The sequence below is a fragment of the Lathyrus oleraceus genome, chromosome 2, assembly GCF_024323335.1.
Source record: "Lathyrus oleraceus cultivar Zhongwan6 chromosome 2, CAAS_Psat_ZW6_1.0, whole genome shotgun sequence".
Classification (NCBI taxonomy): Eukaryota; Viridiplantae; Streptophyta; class Magnoliopsida; order Fabales; family Fabaceae; genus Lathyrus; species Lathyrus oleraceus.
In genome coordinates this window covers 435,040,746-435,061,789 of record NC_066580.1, presented here as the reverse complement: position 1 = coordinate 435,061,789, position 21,044 = coordinate 435,040,746, and the positions used below count along the sequence as shown (strand labels likewise).

The 21,044-nt window shown below is 40.7% G+C and overlaps 2 long non-coding RNA genes and 1 pseudogene across 2 annotated transcripts; 2 read left to right on the top strand and 1 right to left on the bottom strand.

The window, feature by feature from the left end:
- Positions 1-400: 400 nt before the first annotated feature.
- On the bottom strand, positions 401-3,720 carry LOC127120028 (uncharacterized). Its single transcript, XR_007802998.1, has 5 exons — positions 3,538-3,720; positions 3,134-3,373; positions 1,494-1,665; positions 1,088-1,362; positions 401-787 (listed from the first exon to the last, which is right to left on the bottom strand). It is a non-coding gene; the product is annotated as an uncharacterized LOC127120028 (long non-coding RNA).
- On the top strand, positions 2,092-3,002 carry LOC127120027 (receptor-like kinase TMK4; annotated as a pseudogene).
- Positions 3,721-3,797: 77 nt separating the features above from the next.
- LOC127120029 (uncharacterized) lies at positions 3,798-4,555 on the top strand. The gene is made up of 2 exons (XR_007802999.1): positions 3,798-3,936; positions 4,041-4,555. It is a non-coding gene; the product is annotated as an uncharacterized LOC127120029 (long non-coding RNA).
- The last annotated feature ends 16,489 nt before the right edge of the window (positions 4,556-21,044 follow it).

Genomic DNA, 21,044 nt, shown 5'->3' with positions numbered 1-21,044 from the left:
TCTTGTGCGTAGTTCATGCATGTGGATCCTATTACTCCTGATTCCATTAGACTTCTCACTCCCCACATATGCATCATGTGATTGCATCCCTTGGTTTGGTCCTAAGTGCATGTTGTGCTATTTCATCCAGTATCTTCAAACCATGGTTCATACTTTGCTTGGCTTCATTTGGTCAATGTTACTCAAGTCCACTCCGTGCCTTTGTCATTTCCATTAGTGCTCGGCCCATAAGTTCTAGTTCATTGTGCCTTTTGGTCCTGGTCAAGATCTTTGCTTCACGTTTGTCATTGGTCATTCAAGATATGGTTATGTCCCTTGGTACATGTTAATGATTCATTCATTTCAAATTCATCATGCATTTCAAGTCAAGGTATTGTCATAATCATGGTCATCAAATTCATTCATTTCAAATTCAGTTCACCCAAGGTCATACAAGGATCACTTCTATATGTAAACCGTTCATTTCATTCATGTAACTTCAATTGCCATTACATATTCATCACAAATGTCCAAGCATTGAGAAAATTACAAAAAAAAATATGGAAGTTTGACCACATGTTGACTTTGGTCAACAGTTGACTTTTCGGTCAAAGTTGACCAAAGTCAACCCAATCCCCAAACTCCTAAAATCCATAGGTCCCGATCCTCTTTCTAATCTAAAATTCAATCTTGATCCTGAAGTTTGCCATTTGTCCATGATGCTTCAAAAATCCAATTTGGCCATTTGTTTGTGTGTTTTGTCCAACCCACTTCATGTGTCCTTGGCTAGTCATTTCACCTCCAAAACCTGCAAAATACAAAGCATGAGCAAGCCAAGTCATAATCACTACAGAATCCAAGAATATTGATAGGGTGGCTGTTGGCAAGTTGCAGAGTGTGCCTAATGGACTAAACTTGAAGTATGAGAATAATAAAGAGTTCCTTGAATCCTGTTTAGATTGGTGGGAGGTGAAAATAAACATTAGCCAGTATTAACAGGGTCTACCATTGTTAATCGTGTTCCACTCAGTTACATTTGGTAATGGAGGGAGTTACAAAATGCTAACAAAAATCGATCAAGTCTCATTCAGCACAATTGTCGTCATACCTTAACATACCTCCTCGCAGCCGGAAAGTCAATAATTCCAAGAGTGGTCCTCAGGATGTGGAGCGAGTAAGAAAGCCATCTGGACCTGTTTGGCGCAGCAGGATGTATGGACATTGGAAAATGGATGCGTTACCGGTCCTCCCGGTGCGTCTATCTCAGTACAAGGCGACAATAATTATGCCAAGCCATTTCCAAAAACAGACCTGCAGGATGGGCATAAATGCTGCAACATCATTGCACAAATCCACATTAATGCCATGCTACAAGAAACATCCCTGTAACCAAAATCAGTTGATTAGAAATCAAGTTTCCTGCATCAATGTAAAACCATCGGCATGCTGCAACCGTAACCAGTAAACTCAACCTGCATTTGATCATTTGCAACCAATCAACGGTTGAATCTCACCTGCAGAGTCACTTTCATCCTGTCATGAAATGTTGCAAAATATTGCAACACCTTATGCAATATGCGTATAAGCCGCAGTGAGGTGTCGTCATCCGTTACAGGAAGGATTGGTTGCTTCGATAAGTCGTGCGTGGTATATTGTCTTGATCAAGACCTGTACTTGACCTCATACCTAGCAAAAACATTGAACCACAAGTCAAAATCATAACAGAACCATGGTCATGATATAAAGGAATTAATGCGTAGAGTTACAACAAATCAGCAGGGGTCACTCATCATATCCAGCCTGTCATGAAATATTGCAGAAGTTTGCAACACTTTATTGCAATTCATTCTAACAAATCAGACCGTGAATGAATATGCATTTTTATCATAGAATACCCACCTTCAAAAGGAAACCAATGTGATTCCAATGGCTACACCATTCATGACAGTTGGCAAGGCTAGTCGAGAAATGGAACTAACATATTGTGCAAGACCAGGATGCAGTTAGTTGCAGAATGACATGAATTGTTACCTGCTGCATACCTACTATGCCGTTTGCCTCAATCACTACTCAACCCTTCACACACCATCATGATCCTTGAATCAATTGAATGAGTTCCAAGCAGAGATTGCAGTTCTAACTAACGTTAGGCATATGCATTTGGTTGCTCTTTTAGGATTCTGCATTAATGGAAATGAAAGGCTTTTGGTGTATGAGTATATGCCTCAAGGAACATTAACACAACATCTATTTGATTGGGGTGAAAACGGATGTGCTCCTTTGACTTGGAAACAAAGGGTAGCAATAACTTTGGATGTAGCGCGGGGAGTTGAATACTTGCACAGCTTAGCTCAGCAAAGCTTCATTCACAGGGACTTAAAACCCTCTAACATACTATTGGGTGATGACATGAGAGCAAAGGTTGCAGATTTTGGTTTGGTTAAAAATGCACCTGATGGGAAATATTCCGTTGAGACGAGGCTGGCAGGAACATTTGGATATTTGGCACATGAATATGCAGCCACTGGAAGAGTGACAACCAAAGTAGATGTTTATGCATTTGGAGTAGTTTTGATGGAATTGATTACTGGTAGAAGGGCATTGGATGATACTATGCCTGATGAACGATCTCATTTGGTTTCATGGTTCCGCCGAGTACAAGTCAACAAGGAGAACATCCCTAAAGCAATCGATCAAACATTGAACCCCGACGAAGAAACCATAAAGAGCATATATAAAGTGGCTGAGCTAGCAAGCCATTGCACTGCTCACGAACCATACTAGAGGCCAGATATGGGGCATGCAGTGAATGTCCTAGTTCCTCTAGTTGAGCAATGGAAGCCTACCAGTCATGAAGAAGAAGATGGTTATGGTATTGACCTTCACATGAGCCTCCCTCAAGCTCTGCAAAGATGGCAGGCCAATGAAGGCACTTCCACAATGTTTAACGACACATCTTTCTCACAAACCCAATCTAGTATTCCTGCAAAACCATACTAAATGTGCCTTGGAATGTCGCGAAACAAAAGGGCAATACCCTGCTGCAATGCAGTGGGCCAATCAGATCATGAATCCATACTATCAGTCAACATATGATATGCATTGATTATGAACATAAGGCTGCAGTCAGTTGCAAAATGACATAAATTTATACCTGCTGCAGACCTAACCCTTCCACCACCATCATGGTTCTTAAACCAGTAGCACGAATACCAAGTCAGCAATGCAACCAGTGCAGGCCCTGAGGAAATGATTACACAGTTGGTTTATTAGAAAATCACTAAAGCATAGCCCCGTAACTAGCTCATCGAAGTTATGGAAATCACAAGCTTTGCAATGCATTGAGGTAGTTCACGGTGGATGGAGTGAGCAGCACCAACTCAGCAACCATGTCCTGCAAAATTCAAACCAGTGATTATCCAAGCAATAATCCAGTTATTGAATACAAACTAGTTCAATACAGGTATCCACGGTGGGTCGAGGAATTGGGAGCAGATGGATTAGATAGTTAAAGTTGTGTCAAAACCCACGTGACTTAATTCATGACTTAAGACTCACCTTCACTTAGATGCCAGCTGGACGAATCAGATTTAACTTCAGATCCAATTCTCCAAATTGCCCTCTTGGATCAGGCTATATAAGAGGCAATCATTGCCAATCATTGGGGTTCAGATTTTTTCCCCTCATTCAAAAAGCATTTTGCACTCAATTCCCACCTTCAGTACACGCTCATCTTCCATTGTTGTGAGAGCTTCATCACTCGAAGCTCTACACGGCAGAGCTAAAACCACCACCGGAAGCTTCACAGTTTGACGGTCTCGGTCACTCACTCGCTTTGGATACGGAAGGAACATCTCGGCATTAAGAGAAAAAGAAGAGAGACGCTCAGAAGTGGATCGGAAGTATACCTGTGATCTTCGTCATCATCGTCGCCGTCTCCGTCGTCATCTTCGACAGGTAGCTCTCTTAATCCATATGCTCATGCTCTGATTCGCTTGCCACAGTGATGTATCGAATTGTAGAGGTAGAAGCCATAACTTGAGGGCGTTGTTTTGTCACAGTTGCGTTTTTGTTTGAGAGCTTCACGTAGAGTCTCCGCATGAGACCTGGTGTGCTAGCGGTGGAGAAGCGATGACTGTCGCTGGGAAGTGCTTTTTCGCTTATGTGAATAAGCGCTTTTTCCTGTTTCCAGTAGATGCGTTTAGGCATTGGAGTTGATAGGACCTAAGGCCCAAGGAAATTCACTATCCACACTCCCTGCTGCTTGGCCCACACAATCTTTGTCTGTTCCAAGTTTGCTTCTTGGATTAGGCTTAGGCTTAAGTAATCTTAGGATTAATTAGGTGAGTTAGGATTAGTTTAATATACCAATTAGGATAAGCTTAAAACAATTTTAGAGTCATTAGATTAATCTTAGGATAATTTAGATTAATTAATTAGAATTTTAAAGTGATTTAAATTTGTTTTAGAATGAGTTGATTAATTGTGTGGAAGTTTATTTGGTAATGTTTAGAATTGCTTTGTAATTGTTTAGGATTTATTTTAATAATTGGAACTTGTGTGAGTTGGATTTTCATTGGTTGATACTTGTGGAGATTTTTTTTTTGTTAACATTTTAGAATTTGATAGTTGGATTTAATTCTCTTATGTTGAGTAACTTTGATTCACCTTCTAACAACTATCCCTAACATTTAAATTTCGCATTCTAATTTCTAATTCTTTACAATTCCGCATCTAACATCTAACCTTTAATTTCCACATTTTTAATCCCGTTTCTAACATTTATTTTTTTGTCATTTACCTTATGCAATTTTATTTTGTTTTGTTATCATATTGTACATCATTCATCCTATTCTAAAATGAATATAAAAATGGTTAAGACTTTTAAAAAAGGAAAAAGGATAATAATTTCCCAAGCATGGAGAGAACTTTGGACAATGGACTTAGAGACTCATTAGGACCCTTTGCAAAAGAGACCTTGGACAAATGTGATCTAACATGGAAGAAGCGTGCAAGAATCAAGAAGAATTTGTAATATCAATTGTAATCTTTTACTTTCTTTCCCATTTAGAACACAATTGCACATACATGGCTTTCTCTTGGGCTACCTGACAATGAGACCTTTTATTTCCGCACTCCCTTGTACTTTACATGTACCCCCCTCCCTTTTCTCATGTACGCATTTACTCGCTTTCTTTTATTGCTTGTTAGCTACTCCTTAGGCATTAGGAATGCTCACCATTTCGCAACCAATAATCAAACCCTTGATCCAACGTCAAGAGGTCTCTTTTTCAGATCAAACTCAATAAACAAACCCTTGATCCAACGTCAAGAGGTCTCTTTTTCAGATCAAACTCAATAAACAAACCCTTGATCCAACGTCAAGCGGTCTTTTCCAAATCAAATTAAAAAACACAATAAATGGCGATTAGGATCGTACGTCACGAGCCTTAAGCGATAAAGAAGGGATGAGACTGGAGCTTTCCTACACTCATTCTGAATGCTTCGAACACAAGACGTTTGGCTTGGTAGTTTGAGGTATTCACCTTTATCCATAGTCTTTAGTGCAATCCAAAATCAATAACACTTTCTTCAAAACATAAAAACAACTTAACGCATTCAAACCTTTTGTTTGAGCCTTAGGGCGACACACTCGAAAGCCATTCTTCAAGGTAATAAAATCAACAAAACAAACACAAACAATTTCATAACCACGAACTACGAACGCTCTGATTTCTCACTTCAACAAGTGGGCATATGTAGGCACGAGGATCCATTCCTTGGCGAGCACACTAATTTAAAATCTACCTCCACTCCGCAAACATTTGGCAAGCAAACATTCGATAAACAATACACACGTAAGCGTAAACATCCTAGATGGTTCCCATGGAGAACCATGGATGTGAGGGGTGCTAATACCTTCCCCTTGCATAACCAACTTCCGAACTTATTTCGTGGTTGCGACGATCATACTTTGGGGTTTTCTCGATATTTTCCCTTTCCTTAGGAATAAATAAAAACCGATGGCGACTATGTATTTTTCGCGTAGCGACAATGTAATACCCCAAAATTTACCCTTCATTTTTCCTGGAAGCATGAGATTATGTTTTACACTTCATTAGCATCATATTAGGTCATACTCATTGCATACTGCATTAGTGACATGGAGATCAGGTTTTGATCGATCACTCCTTAACATGGAGATCCATTGGCAATCAGTGCAATCAGTTCCTGATCATTTTGCCCTAAAACTAGGGTTTGGTATAAAATCAGTTTATTTCTGATTCTTTGGGTGAAACTCTTTTCCAGGGCCCTCCATATGTCCACAAGGGTCTACATACAAAAAATCAGCTCTTTATTTGAGCTAGAAGTGCTTCAATTGATCAATGGAATCGGGAATCACACAGTTCGGGAAAAGTCAACTGTGGGGGCAAAAAAGTCAACTCCTGACATTTTGAGAGTGGAATCTCAAAATCCATGCCTAGGGGATCCTACATGTAAAATTTGATCAATGTTGGATCACGGATTCATCATTTAATCAGGAATTGGAAAAGTTACTTAATTTGGAAATGGTTGACTTTCCATTTAGGGCAAGTTTTCATGATCGTTGCACTCACTTTAAGCCCATTTTGCATCAAAATAAAAGCTCCATTTGAAAATTTCTCCAACATGAAAGTTGTTCCTATTGTTCCAAGCTTTCTAGAGATATAAAGTTTTCTCCATTTGGATTAGAATTGAGAAAGTTATGCTTAGTCAAAGTGAGACATTTTTTTAGGACAATTAATAAAAAAATTCTAAGTCCAAAATCTTCAAAATTTGTCAAGACTTCTTGGCCAGTTTTCTTGTACTTCAAGGCATTTTTTGAAAATACTTTATTCATAACAATTGTACCTTGCCATGTCCTCTTTCACATCCTTTTGGAATCATCTCATTTGGATCCAAGGTTTGAGAGATACATTCATTTAAAGTGGGCGCCATGACTTGATTTTCTAGGCAGATTTTGGGCCTGGCTGGCCCAATCAGATTTTCTAAGCATGCTGCACAAACCAGTCACGCTTTTTTACCTCTTTTGGCCATGCATTGGACATCCATTAACTTAAGTTTGGCCCAAAATAACAATATTTTACACCTCACTTCACACTTTTATTCTTATGGATAAACCACTTATTAAAAAGCCCATGAGAACACCTAATCCACCATATTTAAGAAGCTGAAACCCTAACCCTAAAGGAGCATTGGAATTTCGTAGCATATCAGATTCCATTCCACTTCTATTTTCCATTAGGTAATCATCTCTTCCATGGTCATTTTTTGATATATCTACGATTGCTTACCATGTTCATCACCATTAATCCTTCCATTTTCATATTTCTTTTTCTTATTTAAAATATTTTCTTCGTCCATAAAATTACCCAAAAATATTTTTCACTTTTATTAACGTTTTATTTAATTTTATATAATTTTTATTTTCGTATTTTTTTAATATTAATATTTTATTTTAATTATTTATTCTAAATGGTCCATTTTAACACACTTTTTTTATTGATTTTATTTTTATGACTTAAAATTATTGTTAGCATTTGATTTTTGGGATGAGGGTTGACCACTGCCTCATGGTCAACCTGACCTTTTCTTGGAATTTTATTTCACATTTTCAATTTATTTTAGATTTATTTTTAACCTAGTTTGGTTTGTTGACTTTTAATTTGACTTCTGTTTTATTTTAATTGATTCGCGTAACAATTTTCATTATTTTTAAAATCTTTTTGGGGGATGATGATGTCCTGACCCCACCTTATTTAGTTTAATTTTTAATGATTTTCTTGATTAATTTACTATTTATTCTTGATTTATTTCTAACCTAGTCTCATTAATAGACTTTTAGTTTGACCTCTGTTTTATTTTAATTAATTTATGTACCAATTTTCGTTATTTTTAAAATCTTTTTGGGGGATGATGATGTCTTGACCCCACCTTATTTAGTTTAACTTTTGATAATTTTCTTGATTAATTTACTATTTATTCTTGATTCATTTCTAACCTAGTCTCATTAATTGACTTTTGGTTTGACCTCTGTTTTATTTTAATTAATTTATGTACCAATTTTTTTTATTTTAAAAATATTTTTGGAGGATGATGATGTCCTGACCTGACCTTATTTAGTTTAATTTTTCATAATTTTCTTGATTAATTTGCTATTTATTTGTTACTTTTTAAGTTGACTTGAATTTTCAGTTGACTTCTTTATGATCGATGTTTGACTTAGGGATTGCTTATGGAAATTGAAGAGATCTTTTGATCCTCCATTGTTCATCTCATATGTCATGTATTAGAGGCCTTTTACCTTGATTTTATTTGGTCCTTACCTCATTTCTTGATTAAATTATTCGGTGGACCCTTTGTGTGCATCTTTTCATTTGTCTGGTCCATCTGTCATTTGTTATACTTGTTTCTTTCATCCATGCTTACCATTGCTTGATTGTTTAACATGTTCATACTTCCCATGCATTGTTTAATGTTCCATTATTTCATTCTTTGATTCTTTGATTTTATTATATACATGTTTACTTATTCTTATTGTTTGATTAACTGTTGCCTACTTGTATGATGTATGAGGCATATATTCTTATTGTTTAAATACCATGAACCATCCCCATTCATAACAAATGTATCCCTCTCCTATAAAGTGTATAATATTTATTCTTTCATTCTTTATTCATCTGTTAATACAAGAATTAAAATGAACATCCGATAATCATTTCAAAACAAGATCAAAAGCTCGATCCAACGTCGAGTAATCATTTTCAAAACTTAACAGAACCAGCATGTATTCATCCATCTTTTTGTAAGTCCCTTGAAGAGATGACCTCCAATGACTTCAAATGCTCTAAAAATATCCACTTGTGCTTTCAAGTTTGTGCTTCAATCTCCAAAATCATAACCCTTGTGAAAGTGCATAAAATCTTCTTTTAAAGACGTCAGAATGGACCATAATGCATCAGAATGGACCATACTCAGATGAGATACGTAGGCAGTGGATGCGACATCCTTGCGAGTCATTTTATTTTAACCTTCCTTTTAGTAAATAGTACTTTATATATATCTACACCCTTTAGACTAGAACAACACTTATGAAAAGGGCTCCCTAGGAGTACCTAGGATGTTTTGGGGTGCTTAAAACCTTCCTATTGCATAACCAACCCCCTTACCCAGATCTCTGACATTTTTACTAGTTTTTGATTCGATAAAACTTTTAGGTTTTTGTTCGCTTTCTAACCATTCTTTTGGATAAATAGAAGTGCGGTGGCGACTCGACTTGTATGGTTTACCTTGGATTTAGTCAATATCTCTAATGGAAACGAATACCCCGCTACAAAAAAATGGCGACTCCACTGGGAAATATCATTTGCCTAGTGGGTTTTGCCTACTTTTCACATTTGTTGTATTGTATGGTATATTGCTTTGTGACATATTTTTGTGCAATTTGGGATTACTGTATTGTATGTAATGATTGAATTGTTTGAATATTAATTCCTTGTATGCTTGGTGATCTTCGTGAGATGAGTTCTATACCCGAACTCGAGTGCACTTAGGATAGGAGAATGGCATAGTGTTGTTGACTTGTGTGGAGTTATTCCTTAGAAAGTTGACTTGCAATCCCATTCACTTGGTGGAGGTTATGTTGGGATCAATAATGTCACACGAGTAGTCGTGGTTAGGCATTACTCCTTCCAATATAGACCTTAGAAGCCAAGGACCTTAGTTTACCACGCCCATCTTGGCCTATTTTTAGGACGTAGTGCGAAGATCGTTCAAGTGTAAGATTTGATACGATTGTTACGCGATACTACACTCATAAGAGTCTCTCTTGAGAATATTTTTGGAATACGAGTAGTCGTTTCTCCGATAATATCCGAAAGATGGGATGATGACTATGAGAACCTCTTGTAGAACATGATTGTCAGGTTTAACCATAGTACACTCCCTTTGGGTGGTTCTTAACCAAGACTCCATGCTCGCGACTCGCAACAAACCCTTGATTCGTGGTTGATCCGTTCTTGTGTATCCTTAATATCAATGGAACTTGGGTGTTGATAAGGTGTAAACCATAATCCACCAAAATGGATGATTGATATTAAGGATGACTTGATCCATCCCATGACCTTTGTATGGTGTGATTTGCTTGATCCTTGAGTGTGATTGTTGCATCCATGCATTCATGCATTCATACACATCCATATCATCAACAATGAGAAAATTTTCAGGGAACTTAAGAGGTCTATTTGCAAATTTCCAGACATGGATAAGCAAAGAAGGAATACGAAGAAGTACAATTTCAGACAACCCGACTTGAAAGAGTTAAATAGTTTGACATCCTATGTATTAGATCCCTTGGAATTCAAGGCTCGTCATGGGAAGCTTCTGTCTATTCTGGCTACTCAAGTGGATGAAGGTCTAATGAGTGTGTTGGTGCAGTTCTATGATCCCTTGTATCGTTGCTTCACTTTTCCAGATTTCCAGCTTTTGCCCACGCTTGAGGAGTATGCCTATCTTGTGGGCATACCTATCCTAGACCAGTTGCCATTCGGTGGCTTGGAGAGCGTTCCTTCTTCTCAAGAGATTGCTGATCTATTGCGTATAGATGAATCTATTATTGGTGCTCATATGACTACCAAAGGTGGAATTCAAGGTCTCCCGTCTGATTTCCTCATTGATCAAGCTACTATGTTTGGGAAGGCCATGAGTGAGGACGCCTTTGAGGCCATATTTGTACTTCTCATCTATGGGCTAGTGTTATTCCCCAACATCGACAAGTTTGTAGATGTGAACGCCATTAGGATTTTCTCTACTCTTAATCCCGTTCCTACTCTGTTGGGTGACACTTATTTCTCTTTGCATATGAGGAATGCAAAGGGCGGTGGTACCATTGTGTGTTGTTTGCCTCTGTTGTACAAGTGGTTTATTTCACACTTGCCTCAGGCACTCGCCTTCAAGGAGAACAAAGGATGTCTACGGTGGTCCACGAGACTTATGTCTCTCACTAATGATGATATCTTTTGGTACAACCGTGTATATGCTGGTGTGCAGATTATCGACTCTTGTGGTGAATTCTCCAATGTGCCTCTTCTTGGTACATGTGGTGGGATTAACTACAACCCTATTTTGGTACGTCGTCAGCTTGGGTTCCCCCTAAAGGATAAACCCAATAATATTTTGTTAGAGGGTGTGTTCTTTCAGGAGGGTAAAGATCCCCAAGGCTTGAAGAGCAGGATGGTCCGCGCTTGGCGCAAGATCCATAAGAAAGGAAGGAAGGAGCTAGGTCTGAAGAACTGTATCGCTTTGGAACCATATACCTCTTGGGTTAGGAGGAGAGCTTCCGAGTACCTCATGCCTTATGAGTATCCAAGACATACACCTTTGGTTATGGATGGGCCTTCAACCCTCCCTGACCAAGGAGTAGAGGAGTTGAGAGATGAAGACCGTTCACGTGCTTGGGTCCGTGAGCGAGAGGAGCTGCTTCAGCAGATCATAGAGAATGATGCTTTGATAGAGTTCCTTGAGCACCAGGTTATTGATGATCCTGATGACGCATTGACTTCTCTACTTCCTCAGTCTTCCAAGTTTTGGAAGAGGAAATATGATCGACTCGCCAAAGAGAAAGCAGATATGGAGGCAGCCTATGAGAGGGATGTGAAGAGGCTTCGTGCAACTTATCTTCCGGTCTCGAGGGCTTTGGACGATTGCTTCTAGGGATCCATAGGATGTTCATTTTCCTTCTCTCTTGTATTATATTTGGTTACCAAGACTGTACTTCTTTGGCGTAAAAACATTTCCAAATATTAATTAACGTGATATTTTCGTATGTGATAAACGTTTAATATTTCCAAAAATTTCAAATAAGACTCTAAAGTTCCTATGATATAAAAATTAAATCATAAGCATTGCATGCATCATGTTTATCTATTCCTAGGGGTTTATATCTTCTTCTTGGTTCTAGTCGGGGTTTTATTACACTGTTTATCTAATGTGAGACTGGAATCAAGGGGTAGAATACCCTTTGAAATTGATAAACATGTCATTGCATTTGCATATTCATTAGCATGTCTTGCATAACAGGTATCGCCGCAGTGTTCTCATCTTATTTGGTATTCCATTATTAGGATAGATGACTCAGGCATTCACCGATACGGTACCCGAAGGAATCAACAGAGAGCAATGGAAGGTTTACAAGCAGAGCTCGCTGAGATGAGGATTCGCATGAATCAGTTCATGGAAGTGGTCCAAGGAGTGGCTCAGGGACAACAAGAGATTAGATTGTTGGTACAGAGGGATCCCCCTACTACTCAACGGGAGGTTGTGGCTGATCCTCCAGCTGGAGAGGCTAATGGACCCAATGGACCGGGGCCTATCCCAATCCCACATGGAAACCTTGGTCAACAACCCATCCATGATGATCAGGAGGATCAATTCCCCCTGCTTCAGGAGGACTTTGGCATGGGCCATGGTATGGACCCTATGTTTTGGAGACTGGAAGAGAGGTTGAAAGCTGTGGAAGGGCAGAATGCTCTTGGTGTGGATGTTGTTGACTTGGGGCTGGTCCTAGGCGTGAGAGTTTCGCCAAAATTCAAAGTCCCCGTGTTTGATAAGTACAATGGAAACTCTTGCCCGAAGACTCATGTACAAGCTTACTTCCGCAAGATGATCGCGTATTCTGATGATGAGAAGCTGCTCATGTACTTCTTCCAGGACAGCCTAGCCGGGGCATCCTTGGAGTGGTATATGAGGCTGGACAGAGCCCATATTCCCTGCTGGAGAGACTTGGCTGAGGCCTTTGTGAAGCAATATCAGTACAATGCGGATATGGCACCTGACAGGACTCAGCTCCAGAATCTGTCTCTCAAGAGCAATGAGTGCTTCAAAGAGTATGCTCAACGCTGGAGAGAGTTGGTTTCCCGTGTTCAGCCTCCGATGTTGGAAAAAGAGATGGCAAACATGTTTATGAATATACTGCCTGGGAGCGTCTGGTGAGTCACAACGCCTCGAATTTTGTTGATGTGGTCTCTACCGGTGAGAGGGTGGAGAACTACTTGAAGATGTGTAAGATCCAAAACGGGGTTGGATCATCTTCGGGGTCGAAGAAGCTGTTCATTGGAGGGCAGAAGAGGAGAGAAGGGGATGCAAATGCTGTGTTTTCTTATCAGAGCAGAGGTAACCGAAGGAGCAGTTTTCAGAATTACCATCAGCAACCTTATGTTGCAGCTGTGACCATTCCGGCTACAGCACCAGTGCAACAACAACAACCACAACGTCAACAAAATCAATACCAACAACAACAGGGTAACAGACCTGCTTATCAACAGAGACAGAGGATGATGGATAGGCGTTTCAATGCTCTTCCGATGTCGTACGCCCAATTGCTTCCCAACCTTCAGCAATTGCAACTTGTGCAGTTACGCACTTTGGCTCCTCCCGTTGGCAGGCTTCCAGTGGGTTATGACGCCAATGCTAGGTGTAATTTCCACTATGGGGCACCTGGCCACACTATTGAGAACTGCAAAGCTTTTAAGCACGTAGTTTAGGATCTTATTGATTCAAGGGCCATTAACTTTGCGCCGGCTCCTAATGTTGTCAACAATCCCATGCCGCAGCATGGTGGAGCAAATGTTAACATGGTGGAAGAAGAAGTCGAATCAGTCAAAAATGTTGGCCATGTCTCTGCAATCAACGAAGAAGATGGGGATAGTGATTGCGACATTGACAACTGGGTGCGTCCAAGGGTCCCGGGTGAAATTCTCCGCAACTGGTCTTCTGAAGAGATTATCCAAGTCACTCTTCTTAAAGAGTAATTTTCTTTGTTTACTCATGCATATCCAAGTCTTACATTCCGCCCAGGGCGTGATGACTCATTGTAGGGCTCATCTATGTGGATACCTGCATTTTTTTATCATAAATAAAGGACGTCTTTTTGCATTCAAATATTTTGTTCACTGTCTTTCTATTTTTGCAGTTTTCAAAAATAAAAAATATAAAAAAAAATATACATTTGGCAATGTTTTGTTTAGTTTCCACTTCTTGTTCACACTCATAAGTACATACCATCACTCATGCAGATGCACGTCACCGGATCCTATTGATAACAGTTCTGCTATGGCTCGCTTCGACTTTGAAAATCCAATCTTTCAAGCTGAAGAAGAGGGTGATGAAGACTGTGAACTCCCTGAAGAACTTGCCAGGTTGTTAAAACAGGAAGAAATGGTCATTCAACCGCATCAAGAGTCTACTGAAGTGATTAATCTCGGTACCGAGGACGTCAAGAGAGAGATCAAGATAGGGGTTGCTTTGGAAGATAATGTGAAGAAGGGGCTGATTGAATTGCTGCAAGAGTATGTTGACATCTTTGCTTGGTCTTATCAGGACATGCCAGGGCTTGACACAGACATTGTGGTACACCGTTTGCCTCTCAAAGAGGATTGTCCTCCGGTCAAGCAGAAGCTCAGAAGAACAAGACCGGAGATGGCTGTCAAGATAAAGGAAGAAGTGCAAAAACAGTTGGATGCAGGGTTTCTAGCGGTTACAAATTATCCGCCATGGGTTGCAAATATCGTTCCAGTACCTAAAAAAGATGGAAAGGTACGGATGTGTGTTGACTACCGGGATCTGAACAGAGCTAGTCCTAAAAATGATTTCCCATTACCTCACATCGACGTTTTGATGGATAACACGACTCAGTTCTCGGTATTCTCCTTCATGGATGGCTTGTCTGGCTATAATCAAATTAAGATGGCACCAGAAGACATGGAGAAGACAACTTTCATAACCCCATGGGGCACCTTCTGCTACAAGGTGATGTCGTTTGTTCTGAAAAATGTTGGGGCAACATATCAACGAGCTATGGTAACTCTTTTCCATGATATGATTCATCATGAAATCGAGGTTTATGTTGATGATATGATTGCCAAATCTCAGACGGAAGAAGAACATCTGGTGAATTTGCAGAAACTGTTTGAGCATTTGAGGAAATTCAAGCTGAGGCTTAATCCGAACAAGTGTACTTTCGGGGTGAGATCTGAAAAACTGTTGGGTTTTGTTGTTAGTGAAAAAGGGATTGAGGTGGATCCGGCCAAAGTGAAAGCGATACAAGAAATGCCTGAGCCAAGAACAGAAAAACAAGTTTGTGGTTTCTTAGGAAGGTTGAACTACATTGCAAGGTTCATCTCTCACCTAACAGCCACGTGTGAGCCAATATTCAAATTGTTGAGAAAAGATCAGGCTATCAGGTGGAATGATGATTGCCAAAGGGCTTTCGAAAAAATAAAAGAGTATTTGCAAAATCCTCTTATCCTTATGCCTCTAGTCCCAGGGAGACCGCTGATTATGTATTTGACAGTACTCGATAATTCCATGGGTTGTGTTCTCGGTCAACACGACGAGACAGGTAGGAAAGAGCATGACATCTACTACCTGAGTAAAAAATTCACAGATTACGAGTCGAGATACTCAATGCTTGAAAAGACATGTTATGCACTTTGTCGCAACCTGAAAAATACAATGTGCGAAAAAAACAACCGGCGAAAGAGAAAGATAGAAGAGTCGCCACCGTGCGTTATTCATCCCAAAGGAGGGAAAGGAAACGCTCGAAGTAAACCTGAAAAAAGGAAAGGACAAGACGGGGTCTCGCAACCAAATCTTGGGTTCGGGAGTCGGTTATGCGAAGGGAAGGTATTAGCACCCCTACGCATCCGTACTACTCTACAGGATCCACTTTTGTAGTTTTTGTCTAAAGGGTGTGGGTTTGCCTAATGTACTATTTACTGAAAGGTTAAGAGAAATGACTCGCGTGGATGTCGCATCCACTGCATACGTATCTCATCTGAATATGAGAATCAGAGTCTTCGAAGCTCGGCTGACCTATGGGTTGGGGGATGTGTGCTCGCTAAGACATCGCGTCTTATGCCTACGTATCTCATATGGAATGAGAATCAGAGCAAGCTGTAGTTCGGCTAACTACGGGGTTATGGATTGGGTTTTGGACGAACGACGTTACTACGCAATCTACCGGATGCTCGACCTTTGGAGACTTACTCGCCTGTAGTAGAAGGAGTAAACGTGTTGCTTTGGGTTTTAGGGTTTGGGATGCTCGAGGGCAAAAAGGCAGTCCTTGACGAAGGAACCGCGCTACCTGCAGGGATATGAATACAAAAACACAAACATGTATCTCAAAGTAAAATGCCACCAAGGGGCTCAAACATTGCCTCCTATCGAGGTCTTCCAGCTAAGAAAGCGATAAAGTATGAGAAAGGGAAAAAATCACCACACGGATAAAGATCCGAAGCTATAGCAGTTAAAGGGGCAAGAAACCCTGAAATGTGTCCAGCTGGACCGTCAAAGGAAATCAGTCAACACGAATAATCAGAATAAAACTCCAGGGGGTATCCCACAAATAAAGTGGGAAACCACGCGAGTGTCTCTGCGAAAGCCATGTGAGCCCTCACAAAACTCGACAAAGGGTTAGAGTAGTAGGATGAAATCAAGAGAAAACAATGCCATGGAAACACAAGATAGGTTAGAATAAACAAAATAGGGTAACCCAGAGTTGCCCCTAAATCAAAATGTAACCACATGAATAATTCCATCAAAATTCACAAAAGGCTCACAAAAAGGTATCAAATTCACCCATAATACCTCATACATTTAGAGCATTCAAATAAAAGGCATAAAGATGATGGATATAGGGCAAACCTGATTGGAGAGCTTGATTGAGTTGCGCCCGTGAGGTTTACAAGTTGAGTTCCTTTCAGGGTTTGGAGGTTGCTCTGAACTCTGTTGGCTTTTCTCTCACTATCTTTTCCTCAGGGTTTTGGTTCTCTTCCTTCTTTCTCCAGTGAATCTCCCAGTGTAAGTGTGTTTTCCTCTACTGAAACTTCAGTATTTATAGACTGATTTTCGTGGGTAATGGGCTCAAATGAGGGAGACCCAAGTCCAAAATAATTTGTTATATTTTATTTATTTATTTTATTTATTAATTAATTAATTAATTAATTTTTATTTTTTTTTCGTTTTTTTCGTTTTTTTTTTTTTCGTTTTTTTTTTTTCGGGAAAAATGAAGGGTAAATTTTGGGGTATTACAGCTGCCCCTATTCAATCAACTGGAGACCCGGAAAGAAGATGGTAGTTGCTTTCGTACTTTCGAGGTATCAAGGGATTGAATACCATAAAAGCCCAAAAATTTGCACTGAAGTGAAGTGAAGTAACAATGTCTGTCAGAATCAGCAAAGAGGTGGTCTTGAAAGAAGAATTCGTCTGGTACGGTGAGAGTCAGTTTGAATATCGAAAAAGAATGTTAAACTGGATACCAAAATAAATGGTAACACAAAATAACCATGGCTTGAATGCCGCTCATCAGTCTGAATACTGGAAAGGATTTCGATCTGAACATCGGAAAATGGGCCTGAATGCCACAAGTCGCATCGACCTGAACGTCAGAACCTTCTTCGATCTGAACATCGGAAAATTGGCCTGAATGCCACTTCGATCTGAATATCGGAAAATTGGCCTGAATGCCACTTCGATCTGAATACCGGAAAACTGGCCTGAATGCCACAAGTTGCATCGACCTGAACGTCGGAAACTTCTTCGATCTGAACATCGGAACACTGGCCTGAATGCCACTTCGGTCTGGATACCGGAAAACTGGCCTGAATGCCACTTCGGTCTGGATACCGGGAAAACTGGCCTGAATGCCACAAGTTGCATCGACCTGAACGTCGGAAACTTCTTCGATCTGAACATCGGAACACTGGCCTGAATGCCACTTCGGTCTGGATACCGGAAAACTGGCCTGAATGCCACTTTGGTCTGGATACCGGAAAACTGGTCTGAATGCCACTTCGGTCTGGATACCGGGAAAACTGGCCTGAACGCCACTTCGGTCTGGATACCGGTAAAACTTCATGCCTGTAGCATTGGCAGAAATAGGGAATGATAATAGAGGCGGCGCATGGGCCAATGACACTTGCTGGGGATAACAAAGGTAAGTCATGAACAATCTTCAGTCTGAGTACTGGAAACAACTTCTAGCTTATCACTTGGGATACCGAGAATGTTTTATGCTTACATGCGTATGTTTGAATTTTTCAATGGCGTAATGCTCCATGAAAATGGAAATGCTACGCGATTTGGAAGGATGCAATGCAATATGATTCTACATGCAGGGATGCGAAATGCTGGGTAGAATGCCAAGCTGAGGCAAGGGATCTGCTGGAGAAATGATCACCATCTTCTGGACCCTGGCAAGGCTGTTGGAGATGCACAGCGCAAAGAACTCTGTGGGGAGATGACTAGCCATGCGGTGTTCTGGCCATACCGAGACTCTGATCGGGGAAAGAATGGCATTGGAAGCCTGCTGCTGAGGAAAGCTACAATGGTTCTGGCAACCACGATTTGCGAGAGATGACTCAGCAGGGGGAGCAAACACTGATACGGTACCAAGGTTCTGCTTCAAGAAAAGAAACCATGGATCTGGCATTGGGATTATCGATCTGGCATCGAACTCTAAGGAGCAGCCACTTCTGCTGGGAAGATACAGTCTGGCACTGTCAACTCCGCTGGGGATATATAGTCTGACACTGTCAACTCTACTGGGGAGTGTATGTCTTGAAACAACCGCTTGGGGAAGTACGGTGGTGAGAAACTGCTGGGGATTGAAGAATCCAACACTCTGATCAGCTCTGCAGGGTCAAGACACTAAATTCGTCTGTTGGCGACTTCATTGGGGAAGATATTCACGATCATCTGCAGGGAATTTTAAGGAAATGCTCCGAGGGTATCTGTTCTGAATAGACGATCCAAAGCACTTAAAATTTACAGCAATTTTAAATGTTTATTAAGCATGTACCTGTAAAGCCCTTATGTGTCATGATGCAATGTTTATCAAAAATTCGGACGTCATTTTTGCAAACAAAACAGTAAAATGAAAATGAAAACAGAGATATACTGAATAACATGATTTTATTGATTGAATGGCCTCTGAATAGGCATTTACATTAGGAAGCAATCCCTGGAAAGAGGTAATCGCACAATAGATAAAAACAGAAATTAATCTAATGGCAATGTGAAATGGATTTCTATTGGGTTCCAATTCTGCTATGACTTGCTCGTCTTCAAGATCCTCCAGATAATCAGCCTTCTGAAAGAGTGATTGGACTGTTTCCTATCCTTCAAAAATTTCTAGTCATTGGCACGAGATGAGATTCAGAACTACTCAGAACGCAGTCATTCGCTTAATCCCTAACTTTTGCCTGGATCGCCCTTTTCGGGTTTTCAATCCACCGGGATACCCATTTTTGCCTAAGTTGCCTTTTCAGGTTTTCAACTTACCGGGTGTACGATCTTTTTTTTTTTTTGTCCCTAATTTTTGCCCGAACCTTTTCATTTTCTTGGTTCGCCGGGATGCCCATTTTTGCCTGGACTATTCTTTTTACTGTCCAGCGGGTCTATTTTATGCGAAGTATTTTTTAACTGCGTCTGAGTTCACAGGGGAAGTGAAGTTTTCACCATCCATAGTTGCAAGCATTAAAGCCCCACCATCAAAAACCTTGGTGACGATATACGGTCCATCATAGTTAGGAGTCCACTTGCCCCTGCGATCTGTCTGAGGAGGAAGGATCCTTTTCAAAACTAAATCTCCGACTTGGAAACAACGAGGACGCACTTTCTGATCAAAGGCTCTCTTCATCCGACTCTGATACAACTGCCCATGACAAATGGCTGCCATTCGCTTCTCTTCGATAAGACTCAACTCATTGAACCTTGTCCGAATCCATTCAGCTTCGTCTAGCTTGATATCCAACAAGACTCTTAGGGAAGGAATCTCCACTTCAACAGGTAGGACTGCTTCCATACCATACACAAGGGAGTAAGGGGTTGCCCCGGTCGATGTACGTACTGAAGTGCGGTACCCATGCAAGGCGAAAGGTAGCATCTCATGCCAATCTCTGTACGTGACGACCATCTTCTGCACAATCTTCTTTATGTTCTTATTTGCCGCCTCAACAGCGCCGTTCATCTTAGGGCGGTAAGGGGAAGAATTGTGATGCTGAATGTTGAAGTTCTGACACAACTCCTTCATCATTTTGTTGTTGAGATTAGAACCATTATCAGTAATGATTCTTTCGGGAATCCCATAGCGACAAATGATTTCTTTCTTGATGAAACGGGCAACCACATGTCTGGTGACATTCGCGAACGACGCTGCCTCGACCCACTTGGTGAAATAGTCGATGGCAACAAGGATGAAGCGATGCCCATTGGAAGCAGTCGGCTCAATCTTTCCAATCATGTCAATGCCCCACATGGCAAACGGCCACGGCGAAGACATCACATTCAGAGGATTCGGCGGTACATGCACCTTATCAGCATAAATCTGGCATTTATGACACTTCCGAGCATACTTGAAACAATCTGATTCCATGGTCATCCAATAATAACCCGCTCTCAACAATTTCTTAGCCATTGCATGTCCGCCGGCATGAGTACCGAAGGAACCTTCATGAACTTCCTGCATTAACATGTCCGCCTCGTGTCTGTCCACGCATCTGAGCAAAACCATGTCGAAGTTCCTCTTATACAGCACATCGTCTTTGTTCAAGAAGAAACTGCCTGCCAATCTTCTCAAAGTCTTTCTGTCATTGTTGGATGCCCCTGCAGGGTACTCTTGATTCTTCAGAAAGCACTTGATATCGTGATACCAGGGCTTGTCATCGACTACCAGTTCAGCAGCAAACACATACGCGGCCCTGTCAAGGCGCATCACATCGATCCTGGGAGCATGGTTCCAACGAATTACCTTGATCATGGAGGATAGAGTAGCAAGTGCGTCTGCCATCTGGTTCTCATCACGAGGTATATGATACAATTTTACCGTTGTGAAGAAAGTCAAAAGTCTTCTCGTGTAATCTCTGTAGGGGACCAGAGTGGGCTGGAGAGTATTCCAATCACCATTCACTTGATTGATCACCAGAGCTGAATCTCCGAAGATGTCCAGAGTCTTGATTCTCAGATCAATG